A 13,835-nucleotide genomic window follows, 5' to 3' on the forward strand; every position below is an offset into this window, starting at 1 on the left:
CCCATCTGCCAAGATCCAAATCAGTCCCTTTGATTCTTTTTTACTTCTTCCCCACCCTATTTTTGTCATTTCTAATATCCAACTGAGGTTTTAAATGAATCATTTTACGACGTTTTGTCTAGTTTTGCATTTTTATTAAGATATTTTCTAATGTTGTTAATATACTTTCATGGTGTGAACTCAGCCAAAAAAGGCTGATGTTGATGACATTCAAAACAGATACTAATACTTGCATACTGTTTGCTCTATCCAGCTTTTTGCAGAAGGCATGAGGTATAAGCTTAAAATTAATCAAGTCCTGATGTTAGATTGAATGCAAAGGGTGTAAATATTTTTATGGAGTTTATTTTTAATGTCGTGAATGATATGATTTCTGTGATTCAATTGTTTTTCTTTAGCATTTATGAAGCAAAAGAATTTGTTTAGCTGAAGTATACTATCAAGATTTTATACTTTTAAATTGTGGCATACATTTTGTATTTACTTACATTAATGGGCCAATGAACCAGAGCAAACAATAAAGTAAAGGTTTTTGGCTCTCAAAGGGTTTGTCCATTAAAACCTCACTGTTTACTTTAGTGCAATGTACAGTAATAAAATCTCTGTGCAGTGCAAATAAGAATGACACCCCACAATGGTAAAGCATTAAGATTTTATTGCGTATTTGAAGTTTCAACATTTTTTAAATCAATTACAGAACTACAAGCAAGGCATTCTTCCTTTTCTCTGAAACAGTAACACAGTGTACAAGATAAGGATACAGATGGAAGAAAGACAGAAGGCAAAGTAACACAACACCTGGATCTGAATCTACCTATAGCCCCTGCCCTCATCCAAGGGACAGTGTCAAGGGGAGCTCTGCCCTCATCCAAGGGACAGTGTCAAGGGGGTCAGCTGGTATTGTCAAAAGTAAATCAGGCTTTGTGTCTGGCTCAACAAATACTCTTATCAGACACTCATGATGTGCATCGGTCTCCATATGATCCCTAAAGAGCCCCCACCGCTGATCAAGCTAAAAGGTATTGTCAGAGATGGGCTATGCAAATCTATCTTCAGAAGTCATGGGGTTGATCTTATCCAGACACGTGTCTGTCTGCCACAAGTAATCTTCAATGTACAGGGAGTTCCTGAATGCTTTGGGTTCACACAGGGCTGTCTAATATTCTGTCTAAAGGGGTATGATCAGAAAGACGCAGAGGTGTCAGCAAAGCACATCCTTCCCTCATCGAAGGGTCCTTCATGCAGTGGACTCTGGAAAGGATTCTTGATGCCGGTCACAGAAGAGCGAGATCTGTCCGGCGCCTCCATTGACAAGCGCAGGCGTAGTAGGAGCTGTCATTGAGAGGGGATGGTGGAGGAGCAGATTAAATATCTAAGGAGCAAATGAAGAATACAATCAATACAATTATGAAGCTGTAAAGATATAGACAAGCTAAACCTTGGATGCACTTGAGCAATTTACTCAATCACAGCATCCACTTTGACTTTTTAACCTGGCCTTACTCTCCACCTACTTAAAATTTTCTTGGGAAGCAGTAAGCCCATTTTAATCTCACCTTATGCACCAGCACTTGTCACCCAAAAAAACCTGCTCTGCTGCAATCAGGCGTCATAACACACCGGAGAGGCACTCGGCCTCTCTGCTGGGGGCCCAATGATGAAGCATGTCATCAACTAGGTTGGTGAGTGAGGGCCCTTTTAACAAACATGAGTGAGTCCATTTAATAAGCTCCTCTGTTTTTATAGCTTCACTCTTTCATTATATATCTATATACACACACCAAGGTGTATTGAAGAATGACTAAGTGTTTGAATGGATGATTTAGTAGGTGCGTGACTGACTGTATAAGTGACTGATTAAACGTGTTTTACTGAATGTATGGGTTAGTGACTAATCTGTGTGAATATCTGTATTAGTCTGTCAGTTGGTGTGTAAGCGGCTGCATGGGTTGGTGAGTAACTACACAAGTGTCTATATGGGTTAATGATTGGTTGTCTGAGTACCTGTATGGGTGCCTGAGTGTCTGAATCACAATTAGAGAATCGCAAAATGCAATGTATGTAGGATTTACTAAAATTCCGCGAATCCAACATATTCCTTATTTGTGAATCATAAATTGAGATTCGCAAATAAGGAATTCCTTCCCATTCATTCCTGTGGGCTAGGAGCCCCATAGGAATGAATGGGAAGACATTCTCAATATGCGATTTGCAATGAGAGAATCACAAATTGAGAATGCAATTTCAAGGGTGCCAGAGTGTCAAAAGAACAGTTCAGGGGGTGTGTGAGGAGCACTCCTATCTAAACTAATATTTTCAATCTAATCTAGTGGTGCTGCAACTATTCAGGTTTGTCACGCCTGTGGTTGAAACACTAGTTATGATGGGATAAACTCTCATCTAGTTGCGCACTGTTCAAATGGTGTTGTCCTACACCTTAGTTAATTATACAATATCAACTTTGTATACAATTGTCAATCAGTTATTTAATATCATAATCTGATTCTCTTAAATCAATCAACTAGTAATACATTCCATAATCTTTGTACAATTGTAATTGCCTTTTTGTCACAATATTTACATTTATGCAATATTCTCTATAATGACATTTTATAACCAGGTCGTTATAACCAGTCCAGATAAGAACACCAAATCCCAGAAAGCATTGGCTGACTGAGCACACAAACAATATTGAGAGATCATCCCCTGATGAAGGCACTATTCAGTGCCGAAATGCATTGGGCAGGAATTGAAAAAATGTGAAATGTTTCAAATCATGATTGATTATGAAATGTCATTATAGAGAATATTGCATAAAAGTAAATATTGTGACAAAAAGTCATTTACAATTGTACAAAGATTATGGAATGTATTACTAGTTGATTGATTTAAGAGAATCAGATTATGATATTAAATAACTGATTGACAATTGTATACAGAGTTGATAATGTATAATTAACTAAGGTGTAGGACAACACCATGTGAACAGTGCGCAACTAGATGAGAGTTTATCCCATCATAACTAGAGTGTCAAAAGGACACCCTGTTGCACCCCGGAAATATAAATAAGGGAAGTGGTGTTTGTATAACTGTATAGGTGAGTAAAGGGAAGTGTGATTGATTGTTTGCATGAATGCCTAGGTGTGTGAGTAATTCAATGGGTGATTGGCGGTTTGTGAGTGTCTGTATGGGTGTATGAGTGCATATGATAGTCACATACTTTTGGCATGCACTAGGTACCACCAATTGAGATCTAGGCGGATAGCTCCTATTTGCAAACAGCTAGGTACCCGCTGTCACAGTGATGCGTTGCATGCCTGAAAATCTGACTCCAGCATACTAATTCTCTGTGACGTTGCAAACTTTCTAGGTAAAATATGGATTAGTAGATAACACGCTTTGACCATGTAACTGACGTAATCCTTTTGTATTTTAATATTTCCTAAATGATTTTATATAAGTAGCTATCCATTAATTTTGTTTTGTACTAAACATGGAACTGTACTGCATGACAGGTCATGCCATTAACTCTTACGGCATAAACTTTTGCTGCTATACTTCCTGGTCTTCATTATAATTGTTTTTATCGCTCTTATTATTTTCTTAGATAGTTTGAACCAAACCAGATTTTGGATCATTGTATTCAATCTTCAGATCCCTTTGCACTTTAGGCACAGGCACTTTTAAAGTCCGTATTCGTCAATTGGAGGTCAGGCAGACTTTACTAACTCTAGGCTCCTGCTTTTGTATGATGGTTATTAATTTATTATATTGAATGCACATGCACTTTTGTGGACCCTTTCTCTCCCTCAGAGCTTTAGGAAGTCTCGACTCCAAGAAGGAAAATCCATGTTATTACGGACTGTTTACAAAAAAAATTGATTGTTACTATGCCTGTACTGTCAGTCAGTCAGTCAGTGAAATCACTTTATTCGATAAATTAAAATCATAAAAGTACAGTACACGATACACAATATAATACAATAATATGATCAATAAGACGTATGGGCGATGTTAAAAGAAGAATTAATACAACAGGATCAATTATAAAATACATTAAAGCTTAAAATTTCATAAAAAAATAAAACACACATTTTCATGTAATGTTTAGCATTGGATACCTTTTTTTCCTAAGACGAACCACTGCAACTAGAAAACTGGCAATATTAAAAATATGAGTCTTAGATGTGTGTGAACACAGTCAGTGTGCACATCCCAGTATTTGGGCACTCCCTCTGGTTCAAATATGGATAGACTCCGTTGATTTTTCAAAGTTTCTTTAATTTAAATGTATTGTTGCTAGTCTTTCATTAGTGGATTAATTTCATCCAATTCACATGACTTTATACAAAATCATCGTCGCTCCAATGCATTTCGGGCCAGTTGCCCTTTCTCAAGGAGCTCTGAAAATAAGAACGATCTACATTTGCATCAAAATTACATGGTATTGTGGTCATATAACGATGTTTAAAAACAAACGTTTCCCAGTGGTGATTAAAAAAACATGCGTGTGTGATGAGTATAGAGGAAACCGGTAAAAGTAGTATGGGTTGCCAAGTCGGCTGAAAGTACTGTAGAATAAAGGGCGCACCCAGGGAAAGTGAAAATGAGTCTGTAAGCGGGTTGCGGCAATCGGGGAGTAACAGAATGAACTGAAAAATGCTCACGTATAAATGCAGCTTTAATGCGGTGCTGTAACGAATAGAATGAAATAAATTAGCGTTTGAAGGAACACTCCGTGGGCGAGTGTAAACGTGATAACGGCTGGCTAACAGAGGCTGAGCTAAGCGCTAACGGGATTCTGTGAGGGGACTAACGAGGTCTCCGAATCTTTTTCAACCACGCAGTGCATTGCCCACACATTCTTTTTACATTCTTTTTGCTTAATATTAAAAATATCCCATGTCTTATTTAGCAGTTGGAGATAAAGAAATGCCGGTCTAACCTGTAAAAAGGCCTTTCCCCTCAATTGAGGAACTAAAAATCTCCTGCGAATTTCATTGTAAGAGTCACAGAACATTATAAAGTGCAGTGTATCCTGTGATGAAAAATTATCACAGGGACATGGACCTATGTCCTCTGGTTTACACCAGCCCTGCAGATTACCCAGCGAGAGCATTGCGGGTGTGTGAGTTATAGTTAGCTCCACTACCTATAACGGACACTACAAATGGGGGTGGGGTCGCACACTACTCACACACCGGCAGTATCGCTGTCTTCGCCATCCCTGGACACGTGTTTCGGGGTATCACCCCTCGTCAGCAGGGATAGGCCGTGTTCTGGGGTTGCCTATCCCTGCTGACGAGGGGTGATACCCCGAAACACGTGTCCAGGGATGGCGAAGACAGCGAAGATAGCAGAGAATCGAATGAAGATGCACCGCGGAACATGTAACTACATTAACCAGAGTCCTTAGGGGCGATACCGCCGGTGTGTGAGTAGTGTGCGACCCCACCCCCATTTGTAATGTTAAAGCTCCCTTGAGCAGTTGGCTGACGAGCCTGGGACCCCGCACCTGCGCGCCTGAGTGGTACTAAACCTGGCAGATATTTGGCAGCCACCGGCAACCCCAGAACACGGCCTATCCCTGCTGACAAGGGGTGATACCCTGAAACACGTGTCCAGGGATGGCGAAGACAGCGAAGATAGCAGAGAATCGAAAGAAGATGCATCACGGAACACGTAGCTACATTAACCCGAGTCCTTAGGGGCGATACCGCCGGTGTGTGAGTAGTGTGCGACCCCACCCCCATTTGTAACCTATAACGGACACATTTCTCTGTTTTTCTTTACGAGTGAAAGTCCAACTAACTATAACATCCCTGAAACCTGTGTTTTTTCAGTAAATTTGAAAGGCTTTTTAACTGCTAATTCCTAACTATAATTTTCCTGAAACCTCTGTTTTTTTCAGTGAATGTCTAAGGTTTTTTAAATCCTAATTTCTAAATATGCCTACATAGGTTGGACATGTGCAGAAAGAGCGAGAAAGGTGCAACAATAAGCAAGAGAAGTGCAGAAAAAGGCAACATAAGTCCAGAAAGAGTAAGAAAGGTGCAAAAAGAAGCAAGAGAAGTACAGAAAGAAGCAACAGAGGTGCAGAAAGAAGCCTACTTCGACTGTACCTTTCCACAGATTCGTACAAAGTAGCCTAATTATTAATCCTTTTCCCAAGATGTCTTAAACCTCCCTTTTCTCTTGAAGGTTTACTGTTCATCGACTGTTCAGAATTTGTTGGCCTACCAAATGTAAAACAGCAATCCTAACCCTATCACTTTTGCAAGTCTGCCCAAGTTTGTGAAGGTATGCATGTGTGTGTCTCTGCTTTTACCTGGTGACATGTTACATAAAATTAAATGTACAAAAACTTGAATATCTGTGTTTCAGACAACATACTCTGTAAATTTGTGTACAAGATGGTGCATGTATCCCTTTCTGCTCCTAATACAGGGCACATGCATATTCAATAGTACATTTGAGGGGCTCTATAACACCTACATAAAACATGTCTGCCTGTGCAACCGAATGACAGAGCAGAACTAACAAGATTTGACCATCTATAAGAGAAGCGACCCCATTTTAAGCTATTATCTTCAGATCCATAACACATGTGAGAATACATGTAAAAGTAGACATATACCTCAGTCATGAGAGCATGCAGACCTTTAAAATTAACAGCTTGCACTTCCCATTTCAAGAGAAGTGTAGAAAAAAATAAGAGAGATGCAGAAAGAGTAATAAATGTGCAGAAAGAGGCAAGAGAAGTGCAGAAAGAGGCAAGACAAGTGTAGAAAGAGACAAGAGAAGAGTAGAAAGAGGCAAGAGAGTTGCACAAACAGGAAAGAGAACTGCAAAAAGAGGCAAGAGAGTTGAAGAAACAGGCAAGAGAGGTGCAGAAAGAGGGAACAGGGGTACCGAAAGAGGCAAGAGAAGTGCTGAAAGAAGGAACAGAAATGTGCAAAGAGGGAAGAGAAGTGCAGAAAGAAGCACCAGAGGTACAGAAAGAGGCAAGAGAAGTGCAGAAAGAAGCAAAGAGGTGCACAAAGAGACAAGAGAGGTGCACAAAGAGGGAAGACAAGTGCAGTAAGAGGCAACTGGAGTACAAAAAGAAACAAGAGAGGAGCAGAAAGAAGCAAGAGCAGTGCAGAAATAGGTAAGAGAAGTGCAGAAAGAGGCAAGAGAATTACAGAAATAGGCATGAGAAGTGTAAAAAGAGGCAAGAGATTCACGGAAAAAGCAAGACAGGTGTAGAAAGAGGCAAGAGAGCTGCAGAAAGAATCAACAGAGGTGCAGACAGAGACAAGAGGGGAGCTGAAAGAGGCACAAGAAGTGCAGAAAGAATCAACAGAAGTGCAGAAAAAGGCAAGAGAACTATAGAAAGAGGCAAGAGAGGTGCAGAAAGAGGCAAGAGGTGCACAGAGAAAGGCAAAACAGGTGCAGAAAGAGGCAAGAGATTTGCGGAAAGAAAGAACCAACAGAGGTGCAGACAGAGGTGAGAGGGATGCTAAAGAGCAAGAGAAGTACAGAAGAACCAACAGAGGTACAGAAAGAGGCAAGAGAACTGTAGAAAGTAGGAAGAGAGGTGCAGAAAGAGGGAGGAGGGGTGCAGAAAGACGCAAGAGGGGTGCAGAAAGAAGCAGGAGAGGGGGAAAAACAATCAAGACAAGTGCTAAAAGAAGCCACAGAGGTGGAGAAAGAGGCAAGGGAAGTGCAGAAACAACCAACAGATGTGCAGAAAGAGGCAATAGAAGTGCAGAAATAGGCCGGGGAAGTACAGAAAGAAGCAAGAGAAGTGCAGAAAGAAGCAAGAGAAGTGCAGAAAAAGGCAAGAGAAGAGCAGAAGTAGGCAAAATATACACAGAAAAAGTCAAGAGAAGTACAGAAAAAAGCATCAGGTGCAGAAAGAGGCAAGGGAGTTGTAGAAAGAGGAAAAAGATGTGCAGACAGAAGCAAGAGAGGTGCAGAAAGAGGCAGGAGACATCCAGAAATAAACAACAGAAATGTAGAAAGAGAAGTACAGAGAGAGGCAAGAGAGGTGCAGAAAGTGGAAGGAGGGGTCCTAAACGAGGGAAGAGGGGTACAGAATGAGGCAACAGGTGCAGAAAGAAGCAGGAGAGGTAAAGAAAAAAGCAAAATGGATGCAGAAAGAGGCAAGAGAAAGGCACAAAGAAGCAACAAAGGGGAAGAAGAAGGCCAGAGAACTGCAGAAAGAGGCGATAGAGTTGCAGATAGAGGCAAGAGAAGTGCAGAAAAAAAACACCAGAGGTGCAGAAAGAGGCAAGAGGGGTACAGGTAGAGGCAAGAGAAGTACAGAAAGTTCAACAGAGGTGCAGAAAGAGGCAATAAAAGTGCATAAATAGGCCATAGTAGTACAGAAAGAAGCAAGAGAAGTGCAGAAAGAGGCAAAGGATGTGCAGAAAAAGGTAAGAGAGGTGCAGAAAGAAGCATGAGAACTGCAGAAAGACCCAACATTGGTGCAGACAGAGGCAAGGAAGGTGCTGAAAGAGGCAAAAGAAGTACAGTAAAAAGCAACACAGGTGCATAAAGAGGCAAGGGAGGTGCAGATAGAGGGAAGAGAGGTGTAAAAAGAAGCACAAGAGATGCAGTAAGAGGCAAGAGACATCCAGAAACAAGCAACAGAAATGTAGAAAGAGAATTGCAGATAGAGGCAAGAGAGGTGCAGAAAGTAGAAGGAGGGTGCAGAAAGAAGCAACATGGATGCAGAAAGAGGCGAGAGAAGTGCAGAAAGAAGCAACAGAGATACAGAAAAAGGCAAGAGAACTATAGAAAGAGGCAAGAGAGGTGCAGAATCAGGCAAGAGAGGTGCACAGAAAGAGGGAAGTGGGATGTAGAAAGAAGCAAGAGAGGTACCGAAAGAGGCAGGAGAAGCCTAGAAACAAGCAACAGAAATGTAGAAAGAAGCAAGAGAAGTGCAGAAAGAGGCAAGAGGTGCACAGAGAAAGGCAAAACAGGTGCAGAAAGAGGCAAGAGATTTGCGGAAAGAAAGAACCAACAGAGGTGCAGACAGAGGCGAGAGGGATGCTAAAGAGGCAAGAGAAGTACAGAAGAACCAACAGCGGTACAGAAAGAGGCAGGAGAACTGTAGAAAGTGGGAAAAGAGGTGCAGAAAGAGGGAGGAGGGGTGCAGAAAGACGCAAGAGGGGTGCAGAAAGAAGCAGGAGAGGGGGAAAAACAATCAAGACAAGTGCTAAAAGAAGCCACAGATGTGCAGAAAGAGGCAATAGAAGTGCAAAAAGAGGCGGTGGAAGTACAGAAAGAACCAGGAGAAGTGCAGAAAGAAGCAAGAGAAGTGCAGAAAAAGGCAAGAGAAGAGCAGAAGGAGGCAAAAAATACACAGACAAAGGTAAGAGAAGTACAGAAAAAAGCATCAGGTGCAGAAAGAGGCAAGGGAGTTGTAGAAAGAGGAAAGAGGTGTGCAGAAAGAAGCAAGAGAGGTGCAGAAAGAGGCAAGAGACATCTAGAAACAATCAACAGAAATGTAGAAAGAGAAGTACAGAGAGAGGCAAGAGAGGTGCAGAAAGTGGAAGGAGGGGTCCTAAAAGAGGGAAGAGGGGTACAGAATGAGGCAACAGGTGCAGAAAGAAGCAGGAGAGGTAAAGAAAGAAGCAAAATGGATGCAGAAAGAGGCAAGAGAAAGGCACAAAGAAACAACAAAGGGGAAGAAGAAGGCAAGAGAACTGCAGAAAGAGGCGATAGAGTTGCAGATAAAGGCAAGATAAGTGCAGAAAAAAAACACCAGAGGTGCAGAAAGAGGCAAGAGGGGTACAGGTAGAGGCAAGAGAAGTACAGAAAGTTCAACAGAGGTGCAGAAAGAGGCAATAAAAGTACATAAATAGGCCATAGTAGTACAGAAAGAAGCAAGAGAAGTGCAGAAAGAGGCAAAGGATGTGCAGAAAAAGGTAAGAGAGTTGCAGAAAGAAGCATGAGAACTGCAGAAAGACCCAACATTGGTGCAGACAGAGGCAAGGAAGGTGCTGAAAGAGGCAAAAGAAGTACAGTAAAAAGCAACACAGGTGCATAAAGAGGCAAGGGAGGTGCAGAAAGAGGGAAGAGAGGTGCAAAAAGAAGCACAAGAGATGCAGTAAGAGGCAAGAGACATCCAGAAACAAGCAACAGAAATGTAGAAAGAGAATTGCAGATAGAGTCAAGAGAGGTGCAGAAAGTAGAAGGAGGGTGCAGAAAGAAGCAACATGGATGCAGAAAGACGCAATAGAAGTGCAGAAAGAAGCAACAGAGATGCAGAAAAAGGCAAGGGAACTATAGAAAGAGGCAAGAGAGGTGCAGAATCAGGCAAGAGAGGTGCACAGAAAGAGGGAAGAGGGATGTAGAAAGAAGCAAGAGAGGTGCCGAAAGAGGCAGGAGAAGCCTAGAAACAAGCAACAGAAATGTAGAAAGAAGCAAGAGAAGTGCAGAAAGAGGCAAGAGGTGCACAGAGAAAGGCAAAACAGTTGCAGAAAGAGGCAAGAGAATTGCGGAAAGAAAGAACCAACAGAGGTGCATACAGAGGCGAGAGGGATGCTAAAGAGGCAAGAGAAGTACAGAAGAACCAACAGAGGTACAGAAAGAGGCAAGAGAACTGTAGAAAGTGGGAAGAGAGGTGCAGAAAGAGGGAAGAGGGGTGTAGAAAGACACAAGAGGGGTGCAGAAAGAAGCAAGAGAGGGGGAAAAAGAATCAAGACAAGTGCTAAAAGAAGCCACAGAGGTGGAGAAAGAGGCAAGGGAAGTGCAGAAACAACCAACAGATGTGCAGAAAGAGGCAATAGAAGTGCAGAAAGAGGCCGGGGAAGTACAGAAAGAAGCAAGAGAAGTGCAGAAAGAAGCAGGAGAAGTGCAGAAAAAGGAAATAGAAGAGCAGAAGGAGGCACAAAAAACACAGAAAAAGGCAAGAGAAGTACAGAAAAAAGCATCAGGTGCAGAAAGAGGCAAGAGAATTGTAGAAAGAGGAAAGAGATGTGCAGAAAGAAGCAAGAGAGGTGCAGAAAGAGGCAAGAGTCATCCAGAAACAAACAACAGAAATGTAGAAAGAGAAGTACAGAGAGAGGCAAGAGAGGTGCAGAAAGTGGAAGGAGGGGTCCTAAAAGAGGGAAGAGGGGTACAGAATGAGGCAACAGGTGCAGAAAGAAGCAGGAGAGGTAAAGAAAGAAGCAAAATGGATGCAGAAAGAGGCAAGAGAAAGGCACAAAGAAGCAACAAAGGGGAAGAAGAAGGCAAGAGAACTGCAGAAAGAGGCGATAGAGTTGCAGGCAAGAGAAGTGCAGAAGAAAAAACCAGAGGTGCAGAAAGAGGCAAGAGGGGTACAGGTAGAGGCAAGAGAAGTACAGAAAGTTCAACAGAGGTGCAGAAAGAGGCAATAAAAGTGCATAAATAGGCCATAGTAGTACAGAAAGAAGCAAGAGAAGTGCAGAAAGAGGCAAAGGATGTGCAGAAAAAGGTAAGAGAGGTGCAGAAAGAAGCATGAGAACTGCAGAAAGACCCAACATTGGTGCAGACAGAGGCAAGGAAGGTGCTGAAAGAGGCAAAAGAAGTACAGTAAAAAGCAACACAGGTGCAAAAAGAGGCAAGGGAGGTGCAGAAAGAGGGAAGAGAGGTACAAAAAGAAGCACACGAGATGCAGTAAGAGGCAAGAGACATCCAGAAACAAGCAACAGAAATGTAGAAAGAGAATTGCAGATAGAGGCAAGAGAGGTGCAGAAAGTAGAAGGAGGGTGCAGAAAGAAGCAACATGGATGCAGAAAGAGGCAAGAGAAGTGCAGAAAGAAGCAACAGAGATGCAGAAAAGGCAAGAGAACTATAGAAAGAGGCAAGAGAGGTGCAGAATCATGCAAGAGAGGTGCACAGAAAGAGGGAAGAGGGATGTAGAAAGAAGCAAGAGAGGTGCCGAAAGAGGCAGGAGAAGCCTAGAAACAAGCAACAGAAATGTAGAAAGAAGCAAGAGGTGCACAGAGAAAGGCAAAACAGGTGCAGAAAGAGGCAAAAGAATTGCGGAAAGAAAGAACCAATAGAGGTGCATACAGAGGCGAGAGGGATGCTAAAGAGGCAAGAGAAGTACAGAAGAACCAACAGAGGTACAGAAAGAGGCAAGAGACCTGTAGAAAGTGGGAAGAGAGGTGCAGAAAGAGGGAAGAGGGGTGTAGAAAGACGCAAGAGGGGTGCAGAAAGAAGCTAGAGAGGGGGAAAAAGAATCAAGACAAGTGCTAAACGAAGCCACAGAGGTGGAGAAAGAGGCAAGGGAAGTGCAGAAACAACCAACAGATGTGCAGAAAGAGGCAATAGAAGTGCATAAAGAGGCCGGGGAAGTACAGAAAGAAGCAAGAGAAGTGCAGAAAGAAGCAGGAGAAGTGCAGAAAAAGGAAAGAGAAGAGCAGAAGGAGGCAAAAAATACACAGAAAAAGGCAAGAGAAGTACAGAAAAAAGCATCAGGTGCAGAAAGAGGCAAGGGAGATGTAGAAAGAGGAAAGAGATGTGCAGAAAGAAGCAAGAGAGGTGCAGAAAGAGGCAAGAGACATCCAGAAACAAACAACAGAAATGTAGAAAGAGAAGTACAGATAGAGGCAAGAGAGGTGCAGAAAGTGGAAGGAGGGGTCCTAAAAGAGGGAAGAGGGGTACAGAATGAGGCAACGGGTGCAGAAAGAAGCAGGAGAGGTAAAGAAAGAAGCAAAATGGATGCAGAAAGCGGCAAGAGAAAGGCACAAAGAAGCAACAGAGGGGCAGAAGAAGGCAAGAGAACTGCAGAAAGAGGCAAGAGAGTTGCAGAAACAGGCAAAAGAGTTGCAGAAAGAAGGAATAGGGTGCAGAAAGAGGCAAGAGGTACAGAAAGATGGAAAAGGGGTACAGAAAGAGGCAATAGAAGTGCTGAAAGAAGTAACAGAGGTACAGAAAGAGGTGTGAGAAGTGCTGAAAGAAGGAACAGAAATGCAGAAAGAGGGAAGAGAAGTGCAGAAAGAAACAACAGAGTTGCAGAAAGAGGCAAGCGAAGTGCATAAAGAGGCAAGAGAGGTGCACAAAGAGACAAGAGAGGTGCAGAAAAAGGTAAGTTGAGTGCCAAAATAGGCAACAAGGGTGCAAAAAGAAGCAAGAGAAGTACAGAAAAAAGCAACAGAGGTGCAGAAAGAGGCAAGATGATTGCATAAAGAGGCCGGAGAAGTGCAGAAAGAAGCAAGAGAATCTCATAAAGCAGCAGGAGAAGTGCAGAAAGAAGCAAGAGAAGCTCAGAAAGCAGCAAGAGAAGAGCAGAAAGAGGCAAGAGATGCACAGAGAAAGGCAAAACAGATGCAGCAAGAGGCAAGAGAATTGCAGAAAGAAAGAACCAACAGAGGTGCAGACAGAGGCAAGAGGGATGCTAAAGAGGCAAGAGAAGTACAGAAAGAAGCAAGAGGAGGGCAAAAAGAAGCAACTGAGGATCAGAAAGAGGCAAGATGGTTGCAGAAACAGGCAAGATAAGTGGAAAATAAGGCAAGAGAAGTACAGAAAGAAGCAAGAGAAGCGCACAAAGAGGCAAGATAAGTCCAGAGAGAAGTGTAGAAAGAAGCAACAGAGGTTGCAGAAAGAGGCAAGAGAAGTACAGAAAGAAGGAAGAGAAGTGCAGAAAGAGGCAAGAGAAGTGCAGCAAGAGGCATGAGAAGTGTAGAAAGAGGCAAGAGATGTGCAGAAAAAGGCAAGAGGGATGCAGAAACACACAAGAGGGATGCGGAGTGAAGCAAGAGAGGTGGAGAAACACGGAAGTGAAGTGCAGAAAGAAGCAACAGAGGTGCAAAAAAAGGCAAGAGAAATACAGAAAGAACCAGCAGAGGTGCAGACTGAGGCAATAGAAGTGCAGA

At 42.5% G+C, this 13,835-nt stretch overlaps 1 long non-coding RNA gene across 1 annotated transcript in view; it reads right to left on the reverse strand.

Moving 5' to 3' along the window:
* Positions 1-633: 633 nt before the first annotated feature.
* Positions 634-13,835, reverse strand: part of LOC147709770 (uncharacterized) — a 56,313-nt gene continuing 43,111 nt past the window's right edge. Inside the window, exon 3 of the long non-coding RNA XR_015296728.1 lies at positions 634-1,372. This is a non-coding gene — a long non-coding RNA (uncharacterized LOC147709770). The remainder of the gene's footprint in view (positions 1,373-13,835) is intronic.

The sequence above is a fragment of the Lissotriton vulgaris genome, chromosome 6, assembly GCF_964263255.1.
Source record: "Lissotriton vulgaris chromosome 6, aLisVul1.2, whole genome shotgun sequence".
Taxonomy (NCBI): Eukaryota; Metazoa; Chordata; class Amphibia; order Caudata; family Salamandridae; genus Lissotriton; species Lissotriton vulgaris.